The sequence below is a fragment of the Nicotiana sylvestris genome, chromosome 10 (genome assembly GCF_000393655.2).
Source record: "Nicotiana sylvestris chromosome 10, ASM39365v2, whole genome shotgun sequence".
Classification (NCBI taxonomy): Eukaryota; Viridiplantae; Streptophyta; class Magnoliopsida; order Solanales; family Solanaceae; genus Nicotiana; species Nicotiana sylvestris.
In genome coordinates this window covers 142,701,576-142,728,930 of record NC_091066.1, presented here as the reverse complement: position 1 = coordinate 142,728,930, position 27,355 = coordinate 142,701,576, and the positions used below count along the sequence as shown (strand labels likewise).

Below are 27,355 nucleotides of genomic sequence, written 5' to 3'. Positions count from 1 at the left end.
AGCTTGTGCTTCAGTCGATGCGAGGCTGAACGTTCCCCTGCGCCCCTCACGGGGCGGAAAAAGGAGGTGTGACAATACCTTAATTTCCATTTTACTACATCCCAATGTTCTTTTCCAGGATTAGAAAGGAATCTACTAACAGTACCAACGACATGTGCAATATCTGGTCTAGTGCAAACCATAGCATACATCAAGCTACCAACGGCAGAAGAGTAAGGAATACGAGACATCTTTTCAATCCATACAGGCTCTCTTTCAATTTGCAGACATAATTTTCTTTTCCCTTAGTTACAAAGCCCTCAGGTTGCTCCATATAAATATCCTCATCTAAATCACCATGGAGAAAAACAGTCTTGACATCCATCTGCTCAACCTCTAAATTCAGACTTGCAGCTAAGCCTAGAACCACACGAATAGAAGACATCTTCACAACAGGGGAGAAAATTTCATCAAAGTCAACTCCCTTCTTCTGGCCAAAACCTTTAGCAACTATCCTCGCCTTGTATCTAGGCGCAGAGGTATGGTTATCTTGCTTTATTCTGAATATCCATTTGTTAGATAAAGCTCTCTTACCTTTCGGCAATTTCACTAACTCATATGTGTCATTCTCATGGAGTGACTTTATCTCATCTTCGATCCACTGATCTCTTTGAGTATCTTGCATGGCTTCATCATAATTCTCAGGTTCTCCCATTTAAACATACCATCTTGAATTGTTAGGTGTTTGCCATAATTTTCTTAACATATTTGGTTTTCCTATTTGTTGAAAGAAAGGGCAATATAATTACCTTAATTGAGTTTTCCTTTTTGTAGAAGAAAATTATAATTCTCCTATACTTGGCTAGTCCTTTTTCCTGTAGGAAAAGGTTTGGACTTCTATACATTGAGGGTCCTTCCTTCTCATTCAGTAGCATTCACAATGTAGCCATAGGGGCTTAAGAGTCGTGTTTAGGGGGAGAACTTTATGGGACAAGTGTTAGTGTGTCACTTGTGTTTGCCTCTTCGTGAGGTTGTTCTCTCGATATTTTGTACTCTTTTTTATATAGTGGATTGCTCATCTCCGCGGTGGACATAGGTCAGTTGACCGAACCACGTTAAATGTTTGTGTCTCTTTTGGTATATTTCTCCTTTGTTGTATGATTTATCGTCGCTCAAGGTTTGCTTTGCTAGCTTCCGCATAACACCTACCTTTTGCGGTCCTAACAAGTGGTATCAGAGCCTTGGTTAATTATTCGGGTTGTTACGGAATGGAGGCGAATATGAGAAGCAAGATGAAAGACTTGTTGTTCGTGAAGAAGATGCATTTACCCGTTTTTTCAGCTCATAAACCCGAGAGTATATCCGATGAAGATTGGGATTTCGAGCACCAACAAGTATGTGGATATATACGACAATGGGTAGAAGATAATGTTCGCAACCATATTGTGAACGAGATATATGCGAGATCATTGTGGGAAAAGCTAGAGACTCTTTATGCTTCAAAAACCGGGAACAATAAATTATTTCTGCTAAAGCAATTGATGACCTTTAAATACAAGGAAGGCATCCCTATCCTTGATCACATAAATGATTTTCAGGGCGTCCTTGATCAGCTATCTGGAATGGGAGTTAATTTTGATGATGAGATACAAGGACTTTGGCTTCTTAATACTCTGCCAGACTCTTAGGAAACTCTTCGTGTTTCTTTGACAAATTCAGCTCCTGGAGGTAAGGTGACCATGGAATATGCCAAGGGTGGTGTGTTGAACGAGGAAGTAAGGAGAAAATCTTAGGGTTCGTCCTCACAAGCAGATATCTTGGTTACAGAAGACCGGGGGAGAGATAGAACAAGAGGCTCAAGGAATAGAGGTAAAAGTAGAAGCAAGTCAAGGTCCAAATACTATAATATTACATGCAACCACTGTGGCAAGAAAGGACACATCAAAAGGTTTTGCCGCAAGTTGAATCAAGACACTAGAGAAGGAAATAAAGCTGAAAATAACGAGAACAATGTTGCTGCTATTGTTCGAGATGACCTTCTTTTTGCTTATGATGAAAACGTCATCAATTTGGTATACCATGAGACGAGCTGGATAGTAGATTCTGGAGCTACCTCACATGTCACACCAAGAAAAGATTTTTTCTCATCTTATACTCATGTTGATTCTGGAGTGTTAAAGATGGGCAATGCCAGTGAAGTTAAGGTGTTTGGTGTTGGCACAGTTTGTTTGAAAACTAATAATGGTTCAATGTTAGTCCTTCAAGATGTCAAGCATGCTCCAGACTTCCCTTTCAATTTGATCTTCGCAGGAAGATTAGACGATGAAGGTTACCATAATGCCCTCTTTAATGGCCAATGGAAGCTTACCAAGGAATCGTTAGTAGTAGCTCGAGGAGTAAAGTCTGGTCAATTATATGTGACACAAGGCTCTATTCTTAATGACTCTATAAATCTGGTGGAAAATGATACTTTATCAGAATTGTGGCACCGAAGACTGAGTCATATGAGCGAGAGGGGGATTACGTGTTTGGCTAAGAAAAGTTTGCTTTCTGGAGTGAAATAAACAAAGCTGAAAAGGTGTATCCATTGTTTAGCTGGCAAACAGAAAAAGGTTTCCTTTCATAGTCATCCTCCCTCAAGAAAGCCCGATTTATTGGAGCTAGTACACTCTGATTTGTGTGGTCCCTTTAAAGTAAAGTCAAAAGGTGGTACACTTTACTTTGTGACCTTCATTGATGATCATTCTCGTAAGCTCTGGGTGTATCCTTTGAAATCTAAAGATCAAGCACTTAGCGTGTTTAAGGAATTTCATGCCTTAGCTGAGAGACAGACGGGGAAGAAATTAAAATGTATTCGTACTGACAATGGTGGAGATTTGGAGATCCGACCTGTTGAAGGCTATGTGAAGAAGGTGGATCAAGTTTATTTTGTCAGAAAATTCCGGCTAAGGGGGAGAATTGTTAGGTGTTTGCCATAATTTTCTTACCATATTTGGTTTTCCTATTTGTTGAAGGAAAGGGCAATATAATTATCTTAATTGAGTTTTCCTTTTTGTAGAAGGAAATTATAATTCTTCTATACTTGGCTAGTCCTTTTTCTTGTAGCAAAAGGTTTGGACTTCTATAAATTGAGGATCCTTCATTCTCATTCAGTAGCATTCACAATGTAGCCATAGGGGCTTGAGAGTCGTGTTTAGGAGGAGAACTTTATGGGACAAGTGTTAGTGTGTCACTTGTGTTTGCCTCTTCGTGAGGTTGTTCTCTCGATATTTTGTACTCTCTTTTTATATAGTGGATTGCTCATCTTCGCGGTGGACGTAGGTTAGTTGACCGAACCACGTTAAATGTTTGTGTCTCTTTTGGTATATTTCTCCTTTGTTGTATGATTTATCGTCGTTCAAGGTTTGTTTTGCTAGCTTCCGCATGACACCTAGTTTTTCGGTCCTAACAATTGCTTCTTGAACAAATCCCAAGGTGCATCTCATTATCCTTAGCACCCCTGTAGAGACCCTGTAACATGAACCAGACATCACATCTTAGCCACATTCTACTCAACTAAGTCTCTCATAGAAAGCCCTATGCCCCATTTTACATAACATAGTTCCATAGGTAACAAACTTAAGCACACTTCAAAAGTCTCAAGAACTAATAAAGCTAAAAGTCAAACATGATGTTACATACCAAAAGGAACAAGTTGGAACAGAATGTAGTTTCACCCAATTCCAAGTAATAAAATACTCAAAATCCATCTCACTTTATGTTATGGAGTCTACTAGGTCTGAAGTATAAGGTGTTAATTTGACTCGTGTGTTATATGCTCGTGGTAAAAAAAGTTTCGAAAAGGAAACGCAAACAGCAAGACCTGGACACTCATTGAACCGGAAGTTCAAAGATGGAGAACCGCTACCAAGGCTTCTGGAGATCTGCTAATAGATCCTCTGCTACTGAGACCCTACGGCATAACTTGTTTTCGTTAATAAGCTGAATGCAGCTCATGCCATTTAAGTCTTATTTTCCCTAGTTCTGAGTGTAGTGGTTGTAATAGGGAATCATAGCCTCCGCCCTGATACATATGACATTTTCTGTTTTGGGACATCTCAAGTTTTTTACGCACTTAGACTTACTAGTATTTTTCATATTTGATAAACGCATAACATAAAAAAATCATCTACAGTATATGAAAATATATGAAAAGCCAATATTTCGATGATACTTTAATAATAATTAATACAAGATTTTTTTATAATAAATCATCTTAAGTATGTTGGCCTAGGCTATACTATATATAGCACATGTATTTGTGTGTTTGTGTGCAGACAGACACACACATAGCAAATTGGAAATTCTATTTGAAGGGTACTTGTATATTAGGCACCCATCAAATTTGAACCATGGATTTTACAGAATGGTCATAAACACAATGCCCAATAGAATATATTTTTTTTAGAACATGTACAACACACTTCTTACATTGTCGAAATACTCTTTCATTTATGCTAACACATGCCTGAGAACAATTTGTTTACCTTTTCCTGGACATGGAATGATGGGTTCAAACAGAGAAAGAATATATAAAGATAGACCAACCTTTATGGCTATTATATTTCAATTTCTTCATATACCTTGACATACTCATGCTGGATAGACATGGGTACAAACATGGATATTTCAGATGCTAGTGGGTATATCACATCCATGGATCTTTTTTTATTTTTTGATGAAGACGTTGTTGAAGTTTGGCAAAATGCCAAAGTCCCACATTGGTTGAGAGTTAAGTTTGGAGGGGATTTTTCCCCTATAAAAGAAGGCCTAATGTTTAGGATTGAGACACACCTCTCATTTGCCTTCTCATCTGTTTAAGGCATTTGTATCTTCTCTCTTTAGTATTATTTCACTTGTATTTTTGGAGTGGAATAAAATATTGGTTGTGTCCGAGGAGTAGGCAAAATTAGCCGAACCTCGTAAATTCTGGTGTTTCCTTTATTGTTGTTTTATTGTCTTATTTATTATTTGGTGGCTGTCATAATTTTTGGTATAGTAGTTGTGACTTATTCACACTATATACATTTGGCTTCCGCAACAATTGGTATCAGAGCCAAGGTACTGTCTAAGTATGCTCTGTGGTTGCAGCATAGTCTGATCTTCCACATCAGAAAAGATTTATCTTGGTAACTGAGTCAAGGTTCTGTCTGAGTATGCTCTGTAGTTGCAGCTTAGTCTGATCTTCTACATCAGAAAGGAAATAATCTTGATTTGTGTCGTCAGCTATTAAATAATATTTGTGTCAAATATGGGGGACAATAAACAAGAAGAATCTACATCAAGTGTCAACAATACGTCATCATTGGCATCTTCGCTTATGACAAGAATTGTGTCAAATGCGAAATTTGCGGTAGAAATTTTTGACGGGTCCGGACATTTTGGGATGTGGCAAGGCGAGGTTCTAGATGTCCTTTTTCAACAAGGGCTAGATCTGGCCATTGAAGAAAAGAAACCAGATGTTATTGGAGAAGAAGATTGGAGAATTATCAACCGTGTTGCTTGCGGTACCATTCGATCCTACCTTGCTAGAGAGCAGAAATATCCATACACAAAGGAAACTTCTGCAAGTAAATTATGGAAAGCACTGGAGGATAAATTTTTGAAGAAAAACAGTCAAAATAAATTGTACATGAAGAAGAGACTGTTTCACTTCACCTATGTTCCTGGTACCACGATGAATGAACATATCACCAGTTTCAATAAGTTGGTCACAGATTTGCAAAATATGGATACAACTTATGATGATGGTGACTTGGCCTTAATGTTGTTGGCGTCACTTCCTGATGAGTACGAGCACCTTGAAACTACTCTACTCCATGGAAATGACGAAATTTCTCTCAGAGAAGTTTGTTCAGCTTTGTACAGCTATGAACAAAGAAAGCGAGAAAAACAGAAGGGCGGAGAAGGAGAAGCACTGTTTGTGAGGGGTCGTCCTCAAAATCAAACGAGGACAAAGAAGGGAAGATCCAAGTCAAGATCCAGACCCAGCAAAGATGAATGTGCCTTTTGTCGAGAAAAAGGGCACTGGAAGAAAGACTGTCCGAAGTTGAAGAATAAGGCCAAACATAACAATGGAAAGGCTATTATGGATTCAAATGTAGCTGATTGTGATGATTCAGACTTCTCATTAGTTACAACAGAGTCATCAACATCATCAGACATATGGTTGATGGACTCGGCTTGTAGCTATCATATGTGTCCCAACAGGGACTGGTTCGTGGAATTTCAAGAAGGAGAATATGGAGTCATCCACACAGCGGATAACAGCCCTCTTACCTCATATGGCATTGGTTCAATACGATTAAGGAACCATGATGGAATGATCAGAACATTGATAGATGTTCGATATGTACCGGATTTGAAGAAGAATCTCATCTCTGTGGGAGCCCTAGAATCAAAAGGGTTCAAAATCATTGCAGAAAATGGAGTGATGAGAGTATGCTCCGGTGCACTAGTGGTAATGAAGGCTAATCGGAAGAATAATAATATGTACCGCTATCGTGGCAGTACAGTTATTGGGACAGCGACAGTAACATCCAGTGACGACAAAGAGGCAGAAGCAACCAAGCTATGGCACATGCGCTTGGGACATGCTGGAGGAAAATCCTTGAAAACTCTATCAGATCAAGGATTGTTAAAAGGAGTAAAGGCTTGCAACTTGGAGTTTTGTGAGCATTGTGTTAAAGGGAAACAGACAAGGGTTAAATTTGGTACAGCGATCCATAATACTAAAGGCATTTTGGATTATGTACACTCTGATGTTTGGGGTCCTTCCAAAACACCTTCATTGGGTGGGAAACACTATTTTGTAACCTTTGTTGATGATTTTTCCCGAAGAGTATGGGTGTATACAATGAAGAGCAAAGATGAAGTGTTGGGAATTTTTCTCAAATGGAAGATGATGGTGGAGAATCAGACAGGCAGGAGAATCAAGTGTATTCGCACAGACAATGGAGGTGAATACAAAAATGATCATTTCAATAAGGTCTGTGAAAATGATGGCATCATCCGACACTTCACTGTTAGACATACACCACAACAGAATGGAGTGGCAGAACGTATGAACCGGACCTTGCTGGAGAAGGTACGGTGTATGTTGTCCAATGCTGGCTTGGGCAAAGAATTTTGGGCTGAGGCAATTACATATGCATGCCACCTCATTAATCGTCTACCATCTGCTGCTATTGATGGCAAAACACCATTTGAAAAATGGTACGGAAAACCTGCTGTAGATTATAACTCTTTGCACGTGTTTGGCTCAACTGCATATTATCATGTGACGGAGTCAAAATTGGATCCAAGGGCAAAGAAGGCTATTTTTATGGGAATTACTTCTGGAGTCAAAGGATATCGCTTATGGTGTCCTATGACAAAGAAAGTAATATTCAGCAGAGATGTTACCTTTGATGAATTTGCTATGGTAAATAAGGTAACAGAAGATACCAAACAAAATGAAGGTGCTTCTAAGCAGGTGGAGTTTGAGGGAAAATTTATTTTTCCTACACAAGAAGCAGAGGAGGAAACAAATGAAGATTACCCTCTGGAAGGAGAGCCAGTAGAGGAGATTCCAACTCAGGAATCTCAACAACAACTTGAATCAATAGCAACCAGCAGGCCAAAAAGAACAATAACGAAACATGTTCGTCTCATAGAGACGGTTGCTTGTGCAACCTCAATTGTAGCTGATGATGTTCCTACTACTTATAAAGACGTTGTCCAAAGTTCAGAAGAAGATAAGTGGAGGATTGCCATGAATGATGAAATACAGTCCCTTCATCAGAATCATACATGGAGATTGGCCAATCTCCCGAAGGGAAAGAAAGCAATTGGGTGCAAATGGGTATTTGCAAAGAAAGAAGGATTTCCTAACCAATTAGATGTTCGCTACAAAGCAAGATTGGTGGCCAAAGGATATGCTCAAAAGGAGGGAATTGATTACAATGAAGTGTTTTCTCCAGTTGTAAAACATTCCTCCATTAGAATTATGTTGGCTTTGGTAGCACAATTGGATTTGGAACTAGTTCAGATGGATGTAAAAACTGCATTTTTACATGGAAACTTGGAGGAGGAAATCTACATGACTCAGCCAGAAGGATTCAAAGTTGTTGGAAAAGAAAATATGGTGTGCAAACTTGAAAAATCGTTGTACGGATTGAAACAATCTTCTAGACAATGGTACAAGCGATTTGACGAGTTTATGTTGCGGCAAGGGTACAAGAGAAGCAAATACGATCATTGTGTGTATTTGCACAAGCTTAAAGATGGTTCATTTGTATATCTTCTCCTATATGTTGATGATATGTTGATAGCTTCCAAGAATTTGGAAGAAATTGATAAGTTGAAGATTCAACTGAAGAAGGAGTTCGAGATGAAGGATTTGGGTGAGGCAAAGAAAATTCTTGGCATGGAGATAATTAGAGATAGACGTTCAAAGAAACTCTGTTTATCTCAAAAGGAATATTTGAAGAGAGTACTTCAACGTTTTGGCATAGATGACAAGACTAAGCCAGTTAGTACTCCACTTGCTTCCCATTTTAAGCTAAGTACTACTATGTCGCCAATGGATGAAGCTGAACGAGAGTATATGTCAAAGGTACCATACGCAAATGTTGTTGGTAGCTTGATGTATGCAATGGTTTGCACAAGGCCTGACATTTCACAAGCTGTTGGAGTTATTAGCAGATATATGCACAATCCAGGGAAGGAGCATTGGCAAGCTGTGAAGTGGATTCTACGGTATATTCATAATACTGTAGATGTCGGGTTAGTTTTTGAGCAGGAAGACAATCAGTCTGTAGTTGGATATTGTGACTCAGATTTTGCGGGTGATATGGACAAACGAAGATCAACTACTGGTTATGTGTTTACTTTTGCAAAGGCACCAGTTAGTTGGAAGTCTACTTTGCAGTCAACAGTTGCTTTGTCTACAACAGAGGCAGAGTACATGGCTATTACAGATGCTGTGAAAGAGGCAATTTGGCTTCAAGGATTGCTAAAGGAGCTTGGTGTTGAACAAAAAGGTATCACAATTTTTTGTGATAGTCAAAGTGCTATTCAATTAGCGAAGAACCAAGTTTATCATGCAAGGACGAAGCACATTGATGTTCGGTATCATTTCGTACGAGAAATCATAGAAGAAGGTGGAGTCACGGTGAAGAAAATTCATACTACAGAGAATCCTGCTGATATGCTGACAAAGGTGGTGACTGCGGTCAAGTTTCAACATTGTTTGGATTTGATCAACATTGTTGAACACTGAAGATTGAAGATGAAGACACAACCAAAATTTGTTATTGAGAGAGAATTGAAAATGTGGAATTTTGCCAAGGTGGAGATTTGTTGAAGTTTGGCAAAATGCCAAAGTCCCACATTGGTTGGGAGTTAAGTTTGGAGGGGATTTTTCCCCTATAAAAGAAGGCCTAATGTTTAGGATTGAGACACACCTCTCATTTGCCTTCTCATCTGTTTAAGGCATTTGTATCTTCTCTCTTTAGTATTATTTCACTTGTATTTTTGGAGTGGAATAAAATATTGGTTGTGTCCGAGGAGTAGGCAAAATTAGCCGAACCTCGTAAATTCTAGTGTTTCCTTTATTGTTGTTTTATTGTCTTATTTATTATTTGGTGGCTGTCATAATTTTTGGTATAGTAGTTGTGACTTATTCACACTATATACATTTGGCTTCCGCAACAGACGTCCATGGATTTTTTACATGCAAGACCACACAAATTGTCATAAATAAGAACAAATTAAATTTCCATATATACATGCATGCAAGTGTTTTAAATTTCATTTCTAGCTAAGACAGTACAGAAAAGTTATCAAGGTACCTTTTCCTTTAAAGCTTCAGTCACAGCGACACGAGCTTTGAAACGAGGCATTCCTTCAAAGTATGCACCTGCATTCCTATTTATTTTCCCATCATCAGTAAAAATACTAATGAATTCAAGTTTGTGACGCTGTCCAACCTCAAAATCATTAGGATCATGGGCTGGAGTTATCTGCAAGGATATTCAGAGAAATGGTCCATAAGCAATGATGGATATTTGGATATACAAGGAATTGTTTCTCCACATTCAAAATATAAGGATATAAAGTACCTTAACAGCACCAGTCCCGAAGTTCATATCTACTAGTATTTCATCACAAACTATTGGAAGCTTTCTTTCATTGAATGGATGAATAGCAAATTTCCCATGAAGGTGACTGTATCTTTTGTCTTCAGGATGTATAGCAATTGCAGTATCACCAAGCATAGTTTCAATTCTGGTGGTCGCCACAACAATTTCACCAAGGCCACCTTCCAAGGGGTAAGCAAATGATGTCAGCACCCCGAACTCCACAGGCTCTTCATATCCAGGAACATTCAGAAATGTCTTCTCCTTGATGTCTGCATATTCAACCTACAACAAGCAAGTAGATTCTACAGTGTATAAGAAGTATTTGCTACACCATCTAAAACTTGATACTGAAGGACGACTTGGCTCACCTCGATATCAGAGATTGCGGTACGCAAGACACAATCCCAATGCACCATACGTGGAGCCCTTGATAGATGATAACTAAAGGTTAATATAGAGCCAGAACTAAAGAAACTTGCGCACTCAAGAAAATGTTACATCCTATCCATAGGCAAGAAGATAGCAGTAATGAGAAGAGATGGCAGAGAGAGGAATCCTATTCACATGCACGGTTAGAGAATAGTAGACAGAGAAAATGGGTACATCCTATTCACATGCACATAATGAGAAGAAATGGCAGACAGAGGAAGAAAAAGAGCTACATACCTGTATATAAGACCTTCATTGCCCAGCCTAACAAATGCTTCCGTAACAGCCTTAGACCTTTTCTCATCCATGGTAAAGCACTGATTTGGGAGAACATGTGTTAGAGCGCAATAAATAAATAAGTAAAGTATACCTAGAATAACTTCACGATTTTCTCGACAGACGGAGAAAAGAGTAAAATCTCGATTCATACCTCACGAGACCAATCAAGTGAGGCACCCAGGCGACGTAATTGCTTCAGTATTGTACCCCCACACTCATTCTTCCAATTCCAGACCTAAAAAAAGCTCAGCAAGTACAATTAATAAATCTATGGGCGCAATCAATTGTTAAAAGTTAGTACTTGGCTTCTTTATTTAACTCTTCAGCAGAGACCTTGTTTCAAACAGAAAAAGGCAACAGTTGGAAGGAAATTATAGCCATTAAAGTCATTTTTTGAGGGGAATAAATAGCTAATAATGATAGACCTCAAAATAAGTTCAAGACATTAAAAAGGTGTTAGCACTTAATAGTATTTACTCACTTCAGATATGAAGCTCTCCCGACCAATATCATGTCTAGTCTGATTCCTCTCCCGCATGATCTTCTTCTCCACAACAACCTAGATTCAGCATCCACGACGCACGGTTAGAGAATAGTAGATAGGAAAGCAAATAGCAGAAAAGATCATTTTATTATAAGTAAAAGAGAAAATGCATAAAGTACCCATTAAACTTGTCAGGAAAAATCGTTTACACACCTAAATATTACGGGCAATCTTTTACCCCCTTATTCTAATCTTAAATGAATTTAATACCCCATTGAGTGATGACCTGGCATGAAAAATGCAGTTCATTTCCTAGATGCGCGTGAGACACAAAAAACAGCTTAAAATTAATTTAATTGTCCAGGTGTCACTTTCCTATTGGATAATCTAACTAATTAAACTTAATACTAATTTTTTCTCTTTACTAATTCATTTTTCTTTTCTTTTTCGTTTCTCTTTCTTCATTTTAACAGAACCATGGTTCTCCACTGGCCTGCCATTATCATCTCGTGCCATCCTCTTCCTCCCCATGCTTTGAAACTAGTCATGTTTTATTTTTTGCTTCTCTGTTTTTCTTGTTGAATCTCTATTCTCACTCTTCTTTTTCCTCCGCCATATTCACCTAGCTTTACAAACTCCATTTCATTGCTCATATTTTCTCCCTTTAATCTCCTCGATTTGATAGAAACATAAGTTCTCTTAACCAATTGGGTCATGGATTTAGGTTGGAATAATTTTAATACTTGATTGGAGAACTTGATATTTGCCAATACCATTTTTCGTACAAGGAATTTTCTCTCCTTTTCTCTTCGATCTGGGTGTGTGAGATTGATGTGAAGGAAAAGTTGTCAAATTAGAGGTTTGAAAGTGAAGTGGTAGGGGGAGGTGGTTTTGATTTTTCAGAGACAAAGTTTATGGGTTTAAGGGAAGTTATGGTTGTGACTGCCTTCCATGGTTGCGGGCTGCAAGAATAATGATGAAGGAAGGTGGAGAAGATGAAAAGAAAAAAAGAGGGGAAAAAGTAAAATAAAAAAAAAACGAAATAGTGCAGTATTTAATACATGGCGCGTGTTAAACACAGCCCACCATAAGACTCGTTAGGTATTTTGAAGAAGGTATTAAATTTAGTCTAGATAAGAATAGTGGGGTGTTAGGACACCCGTAAATTTAAGATATGTAAATGATTTTTCCGAACAAGTTTAATGGGGTCTTTATGCATTTTCTCTAAGTAAAAAATAAGTGGATTAAATTAACACCCTGCTATACCACGATCTAACCCCCTAACAAATCTTCTAGAAACAATATTGTAGAGGTTTAGGAACACTAAACTTACTGACCTAAATATTATCTTATTGTTTTAACTTTTAGTAGCTATTTAGTCTTTGACTCTGATTCATCTTGATGAAAATGTAATCTCAACAATCCTCTCCAAGTAACTTTGATATTCAAGTTGTGGCGATATGAATGTATCCAAGTAATTGTCATTCCGTAAAGACCATACTGAAACACTTCTTCTTTTGTTTTTCTTCTACATGAATATGATGTTGAGATTTTTTCCCCGAACGTGACTGGTGCATTCTAATTTAAGAAAAATATTATTACTTTAGTCCATCTTTCTTTTCTGAATATTGACATATGATCCAAAAAGCCTGTCTCTAGCAATTTGCATATCATGTTCAAACTCTGAACGAGTTCTGTTCCAGGCACCAAAGCAGTATATATAGAATATTCTTCTTGAGTGACAGCAGTTAGCAAAACCTAAAAAAGAACTCCACATACATCTGTATAATATTTTTTTTTTTTTTAATAAGTGTATCTGTCTGAACATCATGCCCCTCATAACACAAAATCTAACAGAAGTCCTATCTCACATAGTTCCATATACTCTGCAAATGCAAACAAACATGAAAACTGGTTAAACTCATGATTTGACATGTTTGACACACCTGGGTCGCTATCCCAGCATGATCCATCCCTGGGATCCACAAGGTATTGTATCCAGACATTCTCCGCCAACGACTAATTGTGTCCTGGAAACAAAGGTAAAATATAAAATCCGTATAAATAGATGAACCTCGGTACTACGATCGGTGATTCTGATACCTCGATGGAAGCAGTCAGTGCATGCCCTATATGGAGAGCACCAGTCACATTTGGGGGGGGCAAGACCTGCATTTAAACAAAGAGGTAAGCAGCTCAGGATAAAGGAGTCCAAGCTATACCAGGTACACAGTAACAAGCAAGACTTTCATCTCAGCTTAATTCCCTCCCGAATTATTGAGCAACACAATTTACCAAGTGATTGTCTCAAATGAAAAGATACCAGTAAAGTCCATCTTTATCATACTCTGTATAGATTTTGTTGGGATATACTATTAACCATGCGGTTTGAACATAGTATTATATTTTATTCTTTATAGAATAATTGTTTATTTAATTTATTTAATTCAATAAAGTACTATTTTAAATAGATCATTTGTTACATGTATGTCCTTTTAGTTATGTAGTAGACAATTTAGTGTATGGAGTCTTAGCTCATGCACAGAAGATTAAATTGTTGGTTCTCATAATTAATAAACTATGTTCACAATCAAAAATATTGTTGGACAAAATATCTTGATGATTGTAGCACAAGATTGTTGTATAATTTGTCTTGATTATGGGAGTAATTTTACTCCAACTTCTTGTGCTAGTATACTCAGTGTATATTGAACGGACCAAGTAGAGAAAAGATGTTTTTGTACTGAATATATAAAATATTTTCTCTAATTCATTAAATGAGCTTATACTCCTAATCTTGATATAATTATTATGATCAATGTAATTTGTTTATTGTTTTGATTTATCAAAAGGTACGACTCTATTTAGAGTTAGTATATGCCTAATAAATTGGACAATAACGAATAACATTTGTGAATAATAATTAGTTGATAGAATCTATGACTCGGTTTTGGGTTTGATGATACCCCTTTATGTAAGCTTATAAGTTTTCATGTGAAAACCCGGCCGGTGGATTTTGTATCCGTCACATGAAATAGTTTAAGCGGAATTATAAAGGATTTAATTAGTTAATTGAATTAAATTTTCAGTAATTTAATTTAATTAACTGGTATTTGAAATCTTAACATGGAGAGTTAAAATAAGTGTTAATGAATTTTCGAAATTCATATTGAGGAGTTCAATTGCAGTTTTTTAGTGGAATAAATTGCAATTAATTATAGTAAGAATTAATTCATGCTAATTTCGAATTAATACTATAATTAGTAGCCTCTTATTATTTCTGTGGTCCCTGCTATACCTAGTAAAAATCTGGACAGACTTGGGTAAAAAGTAGCTTGGGAGAAAAGTTTTCCTTTTGAGTTAGAGTATGATTCTACTTGTAGAATCCTACACGTTTTTTGAGCCCTATTGTGGCTTAATTTCGGGTCTATTAAAGGAAGACTAGTTTCACCTAATTACTTACCAGTTAGTTGTATTGTTCTTGCCCACCAAATAGCAAAATCGTCCAAGGTTTTACTAGGCAAATAGCAGAAGACTGCAGCCCTGGATTCTTGCTGTTTGGAAGGTTTGTGCAACTACTTCAAGAGGTCAGTGTTTCTAATCTCGTTATTATTATGTTATCTAGTTTACATGTATTTGATGCCTGGTTTGTATGCTTGCTTCTGCTGCGCATGTTCTAACAGATTTTTCATTTTTTAAATTTCTGGGCCTATATGAGCATTCAGCCATTCACTGTAAGTAAGTAAAAGGGAGTCTCTCCTTGATGACATGAAATTCCATCCAGGCAGAGCTTTGGTGGGTAATCTGGAGAAAAAGCAACTCCAGAATGTTTAAAGACCAAAAGGATTATATACTTAGTCTTAAGCTCAAATGTACTGTTTTGCTTTTTATGTTGGAACAAAATGGCTGTTGTAAATGATTTTGACTGCCATGTTTGACTTTATTAGCTCACTGTGGAATATGTGAAGTCTAACATTTGTTTCTGTTGCTCTATGAAACTAGAGCACACACCTGGTACCAGTCTGTCTTAATAAAATAAAATAAAGTAAATAAATTTCCCTCTAATTGAAATAATAACATCCTCCCCATAAAAATCCTAGAGAAATGAGAGATTGAAATTGACAACACTGTCCGAGAATACTCAAGGAAAATGAGCAACTGAACCTTCCCTTCCTCTTTTTGTTTAGGGCACTTCTGCTATCCATGAGAACGAGGGTAGAAAAAAGTTCCCAAAACTCAGATTATGACACCAAAGCAATAACAAATTTAAGGGGTCTAGATGTACACATATTCAAACTTTAACATCCCAGTAAGTAAAATTGCTATGTTATGAGATAGCAACATGTGCTTCGCCTTATAAACTATCTCCTAACTCATAGTAAACATAGTTCCTATATGTCCTAGATATTCATTCGACGGTAAACTTACCATCACAAAAGCAGGTTTAGAGATGTTTGGGTCTGCAGTGAAGAAATTGGACTTTTCCCACCATGCATACCACCTATTCAGTTTAGAATAAAGAATCATAATAGTGTGCTAACAAGAGAAATATCTTTTCTGAATAAACATTGTTTTTTAAATAAGTATAATTAGCAAGTAAAGGTGAAAACGAATTTCAAACTCACGATTTCTCTACAGCACTTGGATTATAAGTCTCTGCCATTTTACGGAGAGCTGTTTCTTCTCCCCCAGAGGTGTTTCTGGTTCAACATAATCCGTAGGATTTTCCGTTTCTTCACCTTCCCTTTTTGAGGTCTTCTTCTTAGCCGTCTTGGACACATTGGAGACCGCTTGTGCCTTAAAGCAGACAAAACCATGTCAGAGAAGCAAAAATTAGATAAGACCAAAAACAACTTTCATAATTTTAATTTATCACCTCTTGTAATAGATGCACCAAGAGTTCCGTAATTTCTTTTCCTTCAAAATTAATATATGGCATAACAGAGATAGCTAAGAAGATAAATATTTATGAAATACACAAATAAATAAAAGTAGTAGGAGTAGTTTTTTTACCTGTTTTGCTGCTAATTCCGCTTTTTGTGCAGCCTTGAGTTTTTTCAATTCTTTCTCTTTGGCCTATCACATCCAATAAACACAAATGTACCACTTAGTAAGGTGTAAGCCCCAGTAAACACATATTGAAAGCACTAAAAGATGTTAAATATTACTCCGTCTGTCACAATTTATCACTAAATTTTAACTTTTAACTTCCCAATTTACCTATTTGTAACCTAATCTCTATGACTTACTTTAGACCACAAGTTTCAAAAGTTTTTCTTCTTTCTTAAATCCGTCCCCATTCAAACAACATCGGCAATATCTATCTTAGAATGTCTTGAATCAATCAATCAACTGCTTCAAACCTAGTTTAGAATCTACATACTTGAATATCACGAAAATTATTGTTGCAATGTCGAATTGCAACGGTTCATTGTGAAGAATTATCCATCACAACAAAACTAAATAAAAAATATGGTGTTCAATCGAACCTTTTTCTCCTTTTTCTTTTTCCTTTCCAATTGTTCAGGAGTTAATTCCTTTCCATCTGATGCTGATGTTGCGGCTGACACCTATCAAAAATTAAAGTCACTCTAAAAGCAAAAAACACAAAATAGCAAATCAAACAGAAAATTTGATTCTTACCCTAAAGCGGCGTATAAGAATACGAAGAAATTGGAGTATGACGAAGAACCAGCGACCGATCGACTGAGTCCGGGAGGGTTTTGAGAAGACCTAACACAAGCCGTAATGAGTTTAAGAAAAAAGCTTGAACCTTCAAAAGGTACATAATTACATACAGCACCAATATGCCAAAAAGAAAAAACAAATCAGCTTTTTATTATTGTGCCATGAAAAGCATGCAGACCTCTTCAATCTTCATGCCAGTTGAAATTCAATAAATAATTTACCAAAAAAACACATAAAAGTAATCAGAACCTAACATTAAAGTCATGAGTCCTTTTCAAGCCAATCTCAATCCCCCAAAAAAAAAATCTAAACAATGCACAAAGAACAAAAGCTTTGGGTGTAACGAGAAACCACAGTCGAAAGAATCATTAGAACTACCTTTAAAATTGACGAAAAAGTAAAGGAAAAAGGGCGAAGTTGCTTGTTGAAACCCTGTTGTGTACTTTACTTTCGGGAGTAGTGATTGATGAAGGGGCGGATTTATTTAAATTGTCTAACTATTTTCGAGTTTTTGATCAAAATTGTCTCTTATGGTTGAGGGTAGGTTTAAATTTGTCCTTTATATATTATTTTGAGCACTTATTGTCCCTTAAGTTTAAATAATTTGATGCACAAAACTAACGGCTGCTTTAGTTCTGTCATGAAATGCCTGACGCCGTAAAAACAAGACCCAAATCGAAGTCTTCTTCCTAGCTAGAGCTAATGAAACTAGATACCTGAATTTGCCAATGATATACTCTGCAACAGTATCCGCTCCTTATTCCTCATAGCTTTCCGAAAGATTCTTGCCCATTCAACTAGTCAAGGAATTACATGAGTTTGAGAAAACTGATCTAGCCGACTAGTTAGCTGCACGTGGAAACTGGAAAGATTGATCTTGTGAGTGAATACCGTGAGCAAATTTGTGAAATTGCTATAGCAGAATCTGCTAAGATAACTTACACTAAAAACTTATTATCTTCAAAGCATGGATGGTTCTCATGCGTTGTTTGACCACTCAACTAAAAATTAATAATTGCAAGTGTGTGAGCACGTGATTTTTGTTTTACGCGACAATCACTCCAAAAGAAACAAAATAATAGCAATTGGTCTTGCTGTACATTTGCTGGATTTTTATGTGGCATTTTTGGCTAGTTATTTGTGATTTTGCGCATGGTTGTTTTATTAAAAAAAATATATAAAAAATATATGTCTATATGTCGTGTGAACCGTAATCTGTTTATTAAAAGAAAAATAAAATATGTGCGTCCTTCATTGTATTTTGTCATTAAGTGTTTAGTATAATTAAATGTTAATTGTGTGATAGTTGTTGTCCAATGTTTACATGGTATTATTTGGCAAATTATTTTAAGGAATTAAAAAGAAAAAAAAAGAAAAAAAAAAGAAGGAGTTTCGGACTTGGGCCAGTCCGGTTTTTAAAGCAAACAGGCCCAAACAAACAGCCCAAAACCCAGGCCTGCCCGGTCCAGTCCAACCTGATACCCAAGGCATCCAAACGACGCCGTTTTAATAAAGCCTGATCTGGGCCGTTGATCTCAAATTGATCAACGGCCAAGATCAATTCCCCATAACCCACCAACAAACCCGACCCGTCTCACCCGGACCGACCCCAACCCTTTACCCTTGAAACGACGTCGTTCCCTGTTAACCGAAGGATCCTAGCCTTTCATCTCATCTCATCCAACGGCCAGGATCCACTCACCCATTAACTATATAAGACCATAATCTTACCCTGCCCCCCTATCCGAACCCCAGCCTCGTCGTCTTCACCAGAACCCCCAAACCCTAGAGCCGCCCCTGTACTCTTCGCCATGAAAGCCGGCGGCATGGACGCCGGTAACCTTCCCCTTAACACCCTAGAATCCCCTTGCCATCCTGAACATGGATCTGTTAACCATGTAGTTCGAATCCTTCCCCACCTTCTCGAATCTTCATTTGAAGATTCGAGTCAAAACTCAATCTACATAGTTTAACCCCAGTCTCACACCAGATACTCCCCAGACCCCCCTCGTGACCAAACCATACTTGGTTTGGTCCGAATCTGACCAGGGAAGCATGAATCCCAGATCTGAGTTTTGGAAATTTTGTAGTTCTTCGTCACTGGTTCAACCGAAGAGATTAAGGTCTAATGGACTTTAATCAAAGTGTTTCTCATCTGAGAAACACTTCGATTAAAGTCCGTTCAGCCTTAAGAAAGGTCTGTCCAAATCCGATTTCAAACTTTCGATTTTTCGAGTTTTAAGGTGAGTTTGCTTTCTTTCCTTTACTTGTTTTAGTCCGTGTGATTTGTTTTAAAAGTCTGTTCATATTTGTTTTAATTTTATCAACTTTTGTTTGTCCACTTTACCTGAATCTCTGTGTTTGTCTGAATCCCCCCTCCTATTCTGATAAGGCATATGTATCTGTTGTGCAATTAGTTTGAATTTCAAATTTGTACTGATTAACTGATTCCTCGAAGTACAGTTCTGTTTAATCAGTATAAGTCGAGTCATGTGTCCTATACTTTTGAATGTCTGATTTTTGACTACGATTGTGTATGTTAATGCTAATATAGTCGAGTCGACATGTGTCGTCAATTAGTTTCAACTGTCCGAACAATAACAAATCGACTTACTTCTGCTAAGCATTTGTTGAATCAATTAAGAACCAGTTTTGTTTACTTATAGCTGTTGATTTGGATCAGTAATGTAAAAAGGATGTTTGGTTTAAATGCTGAATTGGAGGGCATGTGCACTCGTGCACAACATGTGCATTGGTGCACCTCATGTGCTTTGTGCACAACCTGTGGCCTGCATAAAGGTCTTTGTTAAGTTTTAAATAATTTGACAGCATATGTTGTCAGATAAATTCTACTGCCCATACCTTGCTTTAGTTTAAAAGTATTAAACCTTTTAAAAGTTAAGTCTGCCAGGGAATGTTGATGGGGGTTAATACTTAAATAACTAATTGGAATCTGAAAATAAAAAAGGGCACATGGGAGGGGTACTGTGAGATTCTAAACAGGCTGTTAAAAGGAGTAATGTGAAGGCTTATAAAGGGGACACATTGAGAGATATAAAGAGGGGGATATAGATATATAGAAAGAGGGGGGGAGAAAGAAAAATAGACAGACTGTGAGGAGTTTTGAAAGAGAAAGCTTGAAATACATACAAAGAGATACAGACATAGAGGGATACCTAGACTGAGAGGATTGAAAAGGAGAGAACTGATTATAGGAAAACACAGATAGAGAGAGGTTAAGAGATAGAAAGTATACAATCAACAATCAGAAACTGTTTCTTCCTATTGTTATTTGGGTTTCAGTTGTTCAACTTGTTAAATCAATTCTGATTCTTTGAAGTTCCAGTTGTGTCTATTAGTCGAGTGCTTTCATTGGTTTACTACTGGTTTGGTCTGCCTGGAGTTCTGATTCTACTCCACTGGGTGTTGCTGTCATTTGGCTACTTCTTTCTATCGACCATAGTTGCATTTCTGCACTTGAGCATGTTCTACTGTTTAGTGCTGTTATTGCTGCTGCACTTGTTGTCATTGTTACTCTGCTGATTGCCCTCTTCTTCAATTATCGAATATTTCCAGGTACACAACCTCTGAACCATGTATTGTTGAAAGTTTGAAGTCGAAGCAGAAATGAAGAAATAAACATCTGTTTATGTTATAACATTGGTGTTGAAAATAGGTTGAATGTTAGTTGGGCCTGTATTTGTTTAACTGCAAACTGCAAACATTCTGTATAAACTAACATACATTCTGTTTGAGACGAACTATTAGATAACATTGTTCAATAATAATGACAGTATGACATAGACAGTATATTTGATTTAGTATACATTCAGTTCAGTATAACACTCTGTTTGACTTAGTTATGACTGTATAGCATAGAGTCATTGGCAAGCACTTGGATGTATTTTGCCTAGACCACTGAATTGACAAATCTGTGGTACTAAGTCTGGGATAAATGTATCCCAAACAAACTCTCATGCAGTCACGTTAAGAGTCTGGCTATGAATGCCAGCTCTCCTGTCAGATTATTTGTTCCAATATAGGTTCGATATCGGGTCTCGGTATAGATTTCTTGTTTCGAAATAATGTGTTGATTGTTGAGGAAAACTAATGGTTATCTTGAGTTCAATTAGTAGTAATTTTCCTAATAAACAGCCAATTTCGTTTATCAATTTCAAATAGGTTAGAGTTTAAAATAAAACTTAGAGGTCGTTAAATATAACTCAGTATATGTTGTTAGTTTGCTTGCAATCTCACTTAGCAAATTAATGAGCGGATTCACTCGATGAAGACAAAGCATGAGGTAACTCTCACCTCATAAACAATCAATCAGGTAATCAAACAAATTTAGGTTCGGCAAACATAATAAAGATTCAATCTGTATTTGTTCAACAAGTAAGTTCGGTATCATCTTTTTTTTTTTTTAGAGACAAACATAGTAGAAATGTAATCACTGTAGGATACCTTTCTAAAATAAAGAGACGAGCCTCGCCAAATAAAAATGTAAATTGCGGGGCCCTCGATAAACAACCATAATAAATATTTTAGAATTCAGGCTAGGCCGTTTAGTGAATCTCACGGCCTTCCACTAAATAATAACGCGCTAGACTCTTCAGGCACGGTTTAAGTAAATTATATTCTTAAATTCGGGTGCACATTGATGTGACCCAAATTCAAATCTCAACGAAGTCGAAATGTGTTAACAACTACGGGTGCATTGATTGTGACGTGGTTCGAGATGCATTTTCACGACGTTGCAATTCTATAAAAATAAGTGATAATGATAAAAGCGGTTTAAACTTAATAAAAGCACGTAAGTCATAACATGTATTTAAATCAGATATTTAGCCATTATAACAATTTAAGCGACCGTGCTAGAACCACGGGATTCGAGGGTGCCTAACACCTTCCCTCGGGTCAACAGAATTCCTTACTTAGAATTTCTGGTTCGCAGACTTCATTTGGAAAAGTCGAAAATTTCCTCGATTTGGGATTCAAGATAAACCGGTGACTTGGGACACCAAAAGCCAAACCTTTCCCAAGTGGCGACTCTGAATTAAATAAATAATCCCATTTCGAATATTGTCACTTAAATTGGAAAAACTCCCTCGCGCATTTAACCCTTCGGGGCGGGCGCGCAAAAGGAGGTGTGACAAAAAGTTAAAAACCTTTTTAGAGGAATTAACCCAGAACCACTGGTTCAGGGTTCAAGAATTCGAGCTTAGAATAATTGTTATATTTGGCTTTATTATCTGATCTTTATTACATGTTTTTGCATAACGTGCTAAATGTTGTCTTTTACCGCTTTGATATTATCTGAACTGTATATAAACTGTGCCGAAACCCTTCTCTTCTTACCTCCGGGGAGAAGCTCGCTGGTCGAGACTCCCTATTCTGTTAGTGTCAATACCTTAAATAAGAAAGAGGCCGGACAAGTTACAAAGCCGGACGATCTCGCGGGTCCCCGGTACGTAGCCCCCTCCTCGACTCGAGTTGTCCGCTCGGGTACACAGTCTAGAACAAATACCCAGGTTACGAACCTAGAATAACTTAACTTCATGCCGGATCCCTAGTAGGAACGCTTATTTGCATCATGTTGCATTTGACTTAGGGGACTCAACACAGGGGTTGGGTCCGTCTAGGACAGGCAACCTGAAATGAAAAGACCACCCTGCTGCATCCTATTTGTTTTGCGCATTTATTTGCTTCGGTTCCGCATGCTGACCGGTTTCTAAAAGAAAAAAAGAGGAAAAATAGCAGCGTATGGAGATAATTACTTATTTTGGAAAAATAAAACCAATGTCCAAGTAGTGTCAAAACCTCGCCGGAATTTTTCTAAAAAAATAAGAATAAAAGCAAAATTTGTTTTCTTAGTTTGAATTAAAAAAAATATATATACAAAAATTTTCTTTTCATCATTTTCAAAATAAAAAAAAAAGAAAAAAAAAGAAGGTATTTATATAAGAGTAAAAAAAACGGAAATTCATAATTCAAAAAAAAACATGTTGTTTCTTTTGTAGTACCCCTTTTATAAATTCAGGCTAATAGTCCAAATATTTTCAAAAAACTAATTAGTAATAAATATTTTCTTTAATATTTATCTCTTTTCAAAAAAAAATATATAAAAAATACGTATTCTTGATTTTTGGGTTTATTTGATTTTCTCTATTCACAATGGCCCGAACTACGCCGGTTTGATTCTCACCGGATGTGAGATACGTAGGCAACCCTCGTCGGGTTCAACCCCATTTTTGCTAAAATAGCCAAAATCAATAAATAAATAAAAAATGTGTCAAATTTTAAAAGAGTCGTAAATAAATCGGGTGACGTTGTTTTGTCATAAATAGCCGAATGTTCCCGAAAGGGACGCCGGAAGGCTGACTTTGTCTAAATAGCCACCTTTGGGTCTTATTTAGCATTTTTACCCAGTAGACCCACACAGCCTTAAAATCTTCATCCCCGAAGTGTTTAAAGGCCGTGTTCAAAACTTGATCCCCTCTGTAAAAATATTTTTGAGTCAGTCATTTTTGTTAAAATCACCTTAATAAATGTGCAGGATGAGCACGATGCAAAATGAACATTTTTCAATAATGACCAAAATCCCTGTCAAGTTACGGCTATGGTGGAATGATCTAGGTGTTGAAGGACAAAATGAGGTTAAGAAATATTTGAAAGGTCTTGTGGGTCTGTTGGAAATCCAGCCTCGGGGAGATATCATAAGAGCTTTGGTTACCTATTGGGACCCGGCGCACAATGTTTTCCATTTCTCTGATTTTGAGCTCACCCCGACTTTGGAAGAAATGGCCGGATACATCGGGAATGCTGAACTTCCGTTAAGACAAAAATACTTGGTTGCCCCAAGAGTCGTCACGGTACATCGGTTCCTAGATTCATTGAAGATACCTAGGACAGTCCATAACCCGGATCTGGCAGCCGGATTTTGTACTCCATGCTTCATATATGATAGATACGGTCATGAGGGGGGATTCAATAATCCAATCAACAAACTGTGCAGCAAAGGAGTTCGTCAGAAGTGGGACGAGCACAGATGGGTAGCGTTCATGATATTGTTCCTGGACCTTCTGGTATTTCCAAGGAAAGATGGAAACATTGATTTGAAGATATCTGGGGTCGTCAGCACTTTACTCACGCAAAATGACAGTACTCTCGCGCCAATGGTGGTATCTGACATCTTTCGGGCTCTTATAGCTTGTAAAGCTGGGGGAAGTTTCTTCGAAGGTTGTAACTTGCTCCTACAGATATGGATGACCGAACACCTCTGCCATCATTCCGAGATTTTGAGCCATGGTTCCCCGGAAAAGACCCGCATAGAGGAATCTTACACGAGGACCAAAGAGATCATTTTGCCCGAAGGAGTCCTGGCATGGACCTCGTTCTTTCAAGCTCTTACTGCCAGCCAAATACAATGGACGTTGGGATGGTCGCCTGTTGATGAGATCCTATATATGTCTGCAGCTAAAACTCATTTCTTACTGATGGGGCTTAAGAGCATTCAACCTTACGTACCCTGCCGAGTGTTGAGACAATTCAGAAGATGCCAGACAGTACCTCATGAGGAAGATCTTAGCACTCAAGCAGTTGAAATAAGTCCTAACGGACAATTCCCAGAAGCAAAGATTCGCCAAATCTGGAGTGAGTGTCAATATTTGAAATCAGATACTTGCGTGCGGGATCGAGCCAAGGGAGAGACGGCGTCAGGTTACCTTGCATGGTATAGAAGGGAATTCGAGCATGAAAGTCCGGCTAAGAGACCTCACGTCCGGAATTTTACCGAATCATCACAAAGGCAGTGGGATTGGTTAGCAAAGGAAAGAGGCTATTGCGCCGAAACCAGCAAGTTAAAGCAACAAGTGGAAAGCTTGAAATACGAACACAACATGCAAGTTGCTACCGATCTTGGAGAGCGGAACAGGTTAATTCAAGAAAATGAAATGCTCAGAGCCCAGATCAAACAGATAAGGGTGGATGCGGATAAACAGCCAAGGCGTCGATCAGACGAGCACCTGATAAAGAGGCTAAAAAGCGAAATCAGAGAATGGCAAGATGGTTTGGAGAAATCTGAAAACGTCATAGCAGAGCTCAAAGCACAGTGGGATACAAGAGCAGATAAGCATCGTCGATACCTGAATCAATTGGAAGGCGACCACGAGAAAACTGTTGCTAAAATAAAGAGAGAGATGGCTGCACTTGAGATCAAAGCAGTTAATCAGGCCAAGGATTTCCAAATTGAGAGCAGATACTGGTACGACTCAATAGCCCAGATAAAGTTGGAAGTACGGCGACTGAAGCATCAGCATGTACAAGATGCTCAAGTCTTCAAGATATGCAGCGATCAGATAAAACGCCTGCTCCAAGTTCAGGATACACCGGAAAGGGCAGGTGGTAGGTTTGTTTGCACGGAATCCCGTCTCATGAAGGAAAGCGCCTCGTTTCGTTGGTACGATTGCCCAAGCCTGATGGATCATGACGTTTGATGGTGTTTAAAGAGGAAAGAGAGAAATCTTCCCCAGCAGGTCCGCCTTCAGACAAATCCCCACAGAGTCTCCCCCTGTACAAATCCCCACAGAGTCTCTCCTATTGTACAATCTCCCACAGAGTCTCCCCAACATACAAAAAAAAAAAAATAAAAAAAATGGAATCTCCCCAGCACATCCCAGCGAGTCCTTTTGTAAAAATTCCCCAACAAGCTTACCCCAACAAATCCTAGAAATCCCGCTTTGAAATAAATCCCCAGCATGCCCCATTGTACAAAAATCCACACAAAGAATCCACTTTGTAAATATTCCCCACAGAGCTTCCTTTTTGTACAAATTCCCACAAAATACTTCCAATAAAATCCCCGTTGAGAACCTCCAAGCAAAACGGGACACACAAAAAAAAAAAGAAAAAAAAAGAGCCTTACGGAGCAAGTCATCACAGAATCCGGAAATACAAGCTTGAGCAGTCTAAAGGTTTCGCCATTCGAATCAAATCAATGGAGGGACTTCGCAACAGAAATAGAGATGCAACAAAGCAATTGGGAACAATCAAGGTCACCAAACCGACCGTCATTTCCGAACTAACAATTGTTCTTTGTCTGAAAAGTTGAAACAGGTATAATCCAAGACAACCGTGCAAGAAGCAGGTGTCGCCCAAAGAAGAAGGTACATGGGTACAAGAAACATTTTGGCAATAAGGAATTCACTTGAAAGTTAAGCTTCCACGAAACTCCCTTTTATCCTCTACTAAAACAAGAAAATTCAAAAAAAGGAGATCGTTTAGTATTCTCGAACTTTGTCCCCAGCCAATCAGCATTAGGGTTTTAAACCCTAAACTGAATTTTCCTTTTAATCAGCATTAGGGTTTTAAACCCTAAACTGAATTTTCCTTTTAGTCAGCATTAGGGTTTTAAACCCTAAACTGAACTTTTTCCTTTCAGCCAGCATTAGGGTTTTAAACCTTAAACTGAGCTTTTCCATGCAATCAGCATTAGGGTTTTAAACCCTAAACTGAATTTTTCCTTTAGTCAGCATTAGGGTTTTAAACCCTAAACTGAACTTTTTTCATTCAGCCAGCATTAGGGTTTTAAACCCTAAACTGAGCTTTTCCATGCAATCAGCATTAGGGTTTTAAACCCTAAACTGAATTTTTCCTTTAGTCAGCATTAGGGTTTTAAACCCTAAACTGAACTTTTTCCTTTCAGCCAGCATTAGGGTTTTAAACCCTAAACTGAGCTTTTCCATGCAATCAGCATTAGGGTTTTAAACCCTAAACTGAATTTTTCCTTTAGTCAGCATTAGGGTTTTAAACCCTAAACTGAACTTTTTCCTTTCAGCCAGCATTAGGGTTTTAAACCCTAAACTGAGCTTTTCCATGCAATCAGCATTAGGGTTTTAAACCCTAAACTGAATTTTCCTTTTAGTCAGCATTAGGGTTTTAAACCCTAAACTAAACTTTTTCCATTCAGCCAGCATTAGGGTTTTAAACCCTAAACTGAGCTTTTCCATGCAATCAGCATTAGGGTTTTAAACCCTAAACTGAATTTTCCTTTTAGTCAGCATTAGGGTTTTAAACCCTAAACTGAACTTTTTCCTTTCAGCCAGCATTAGGGTTTTAAACCCTAAACTGAGCTTTTCCATGCAATCAGCATTAGGGTTTTAAACCCTAAACTGAATTTTCCTTTTAGTCAGCATTAGGGTTTTAAACCCTAAACTGAACTTTTTCCATTCAGCCAGCATTAGGGTTTTAAACCCTAAACTGAGCTTTTCCATGCAATCAGCATTAGGGTTTTAAACCCTAAACTGAACTTTTTCCATTCAGCCAGCATTAGGGT

The 27,355-nt window shown here is 37.7% G+C and overlaps 1 pseudogene; it reads right to left on the bottom strand.

The window, feature by feature from the left end:
- The window catches only part of LOC104227415 (valine--tRNA ligase, mitochondrial 1-like), a 35,014-nt pseudogene extending 17,224 nt beyond the window's left edge, over nt 1–17,790 (bottom strand).
- Nucleotides 17,791–27,355: the final 9,565 nt, after the last annotated feature.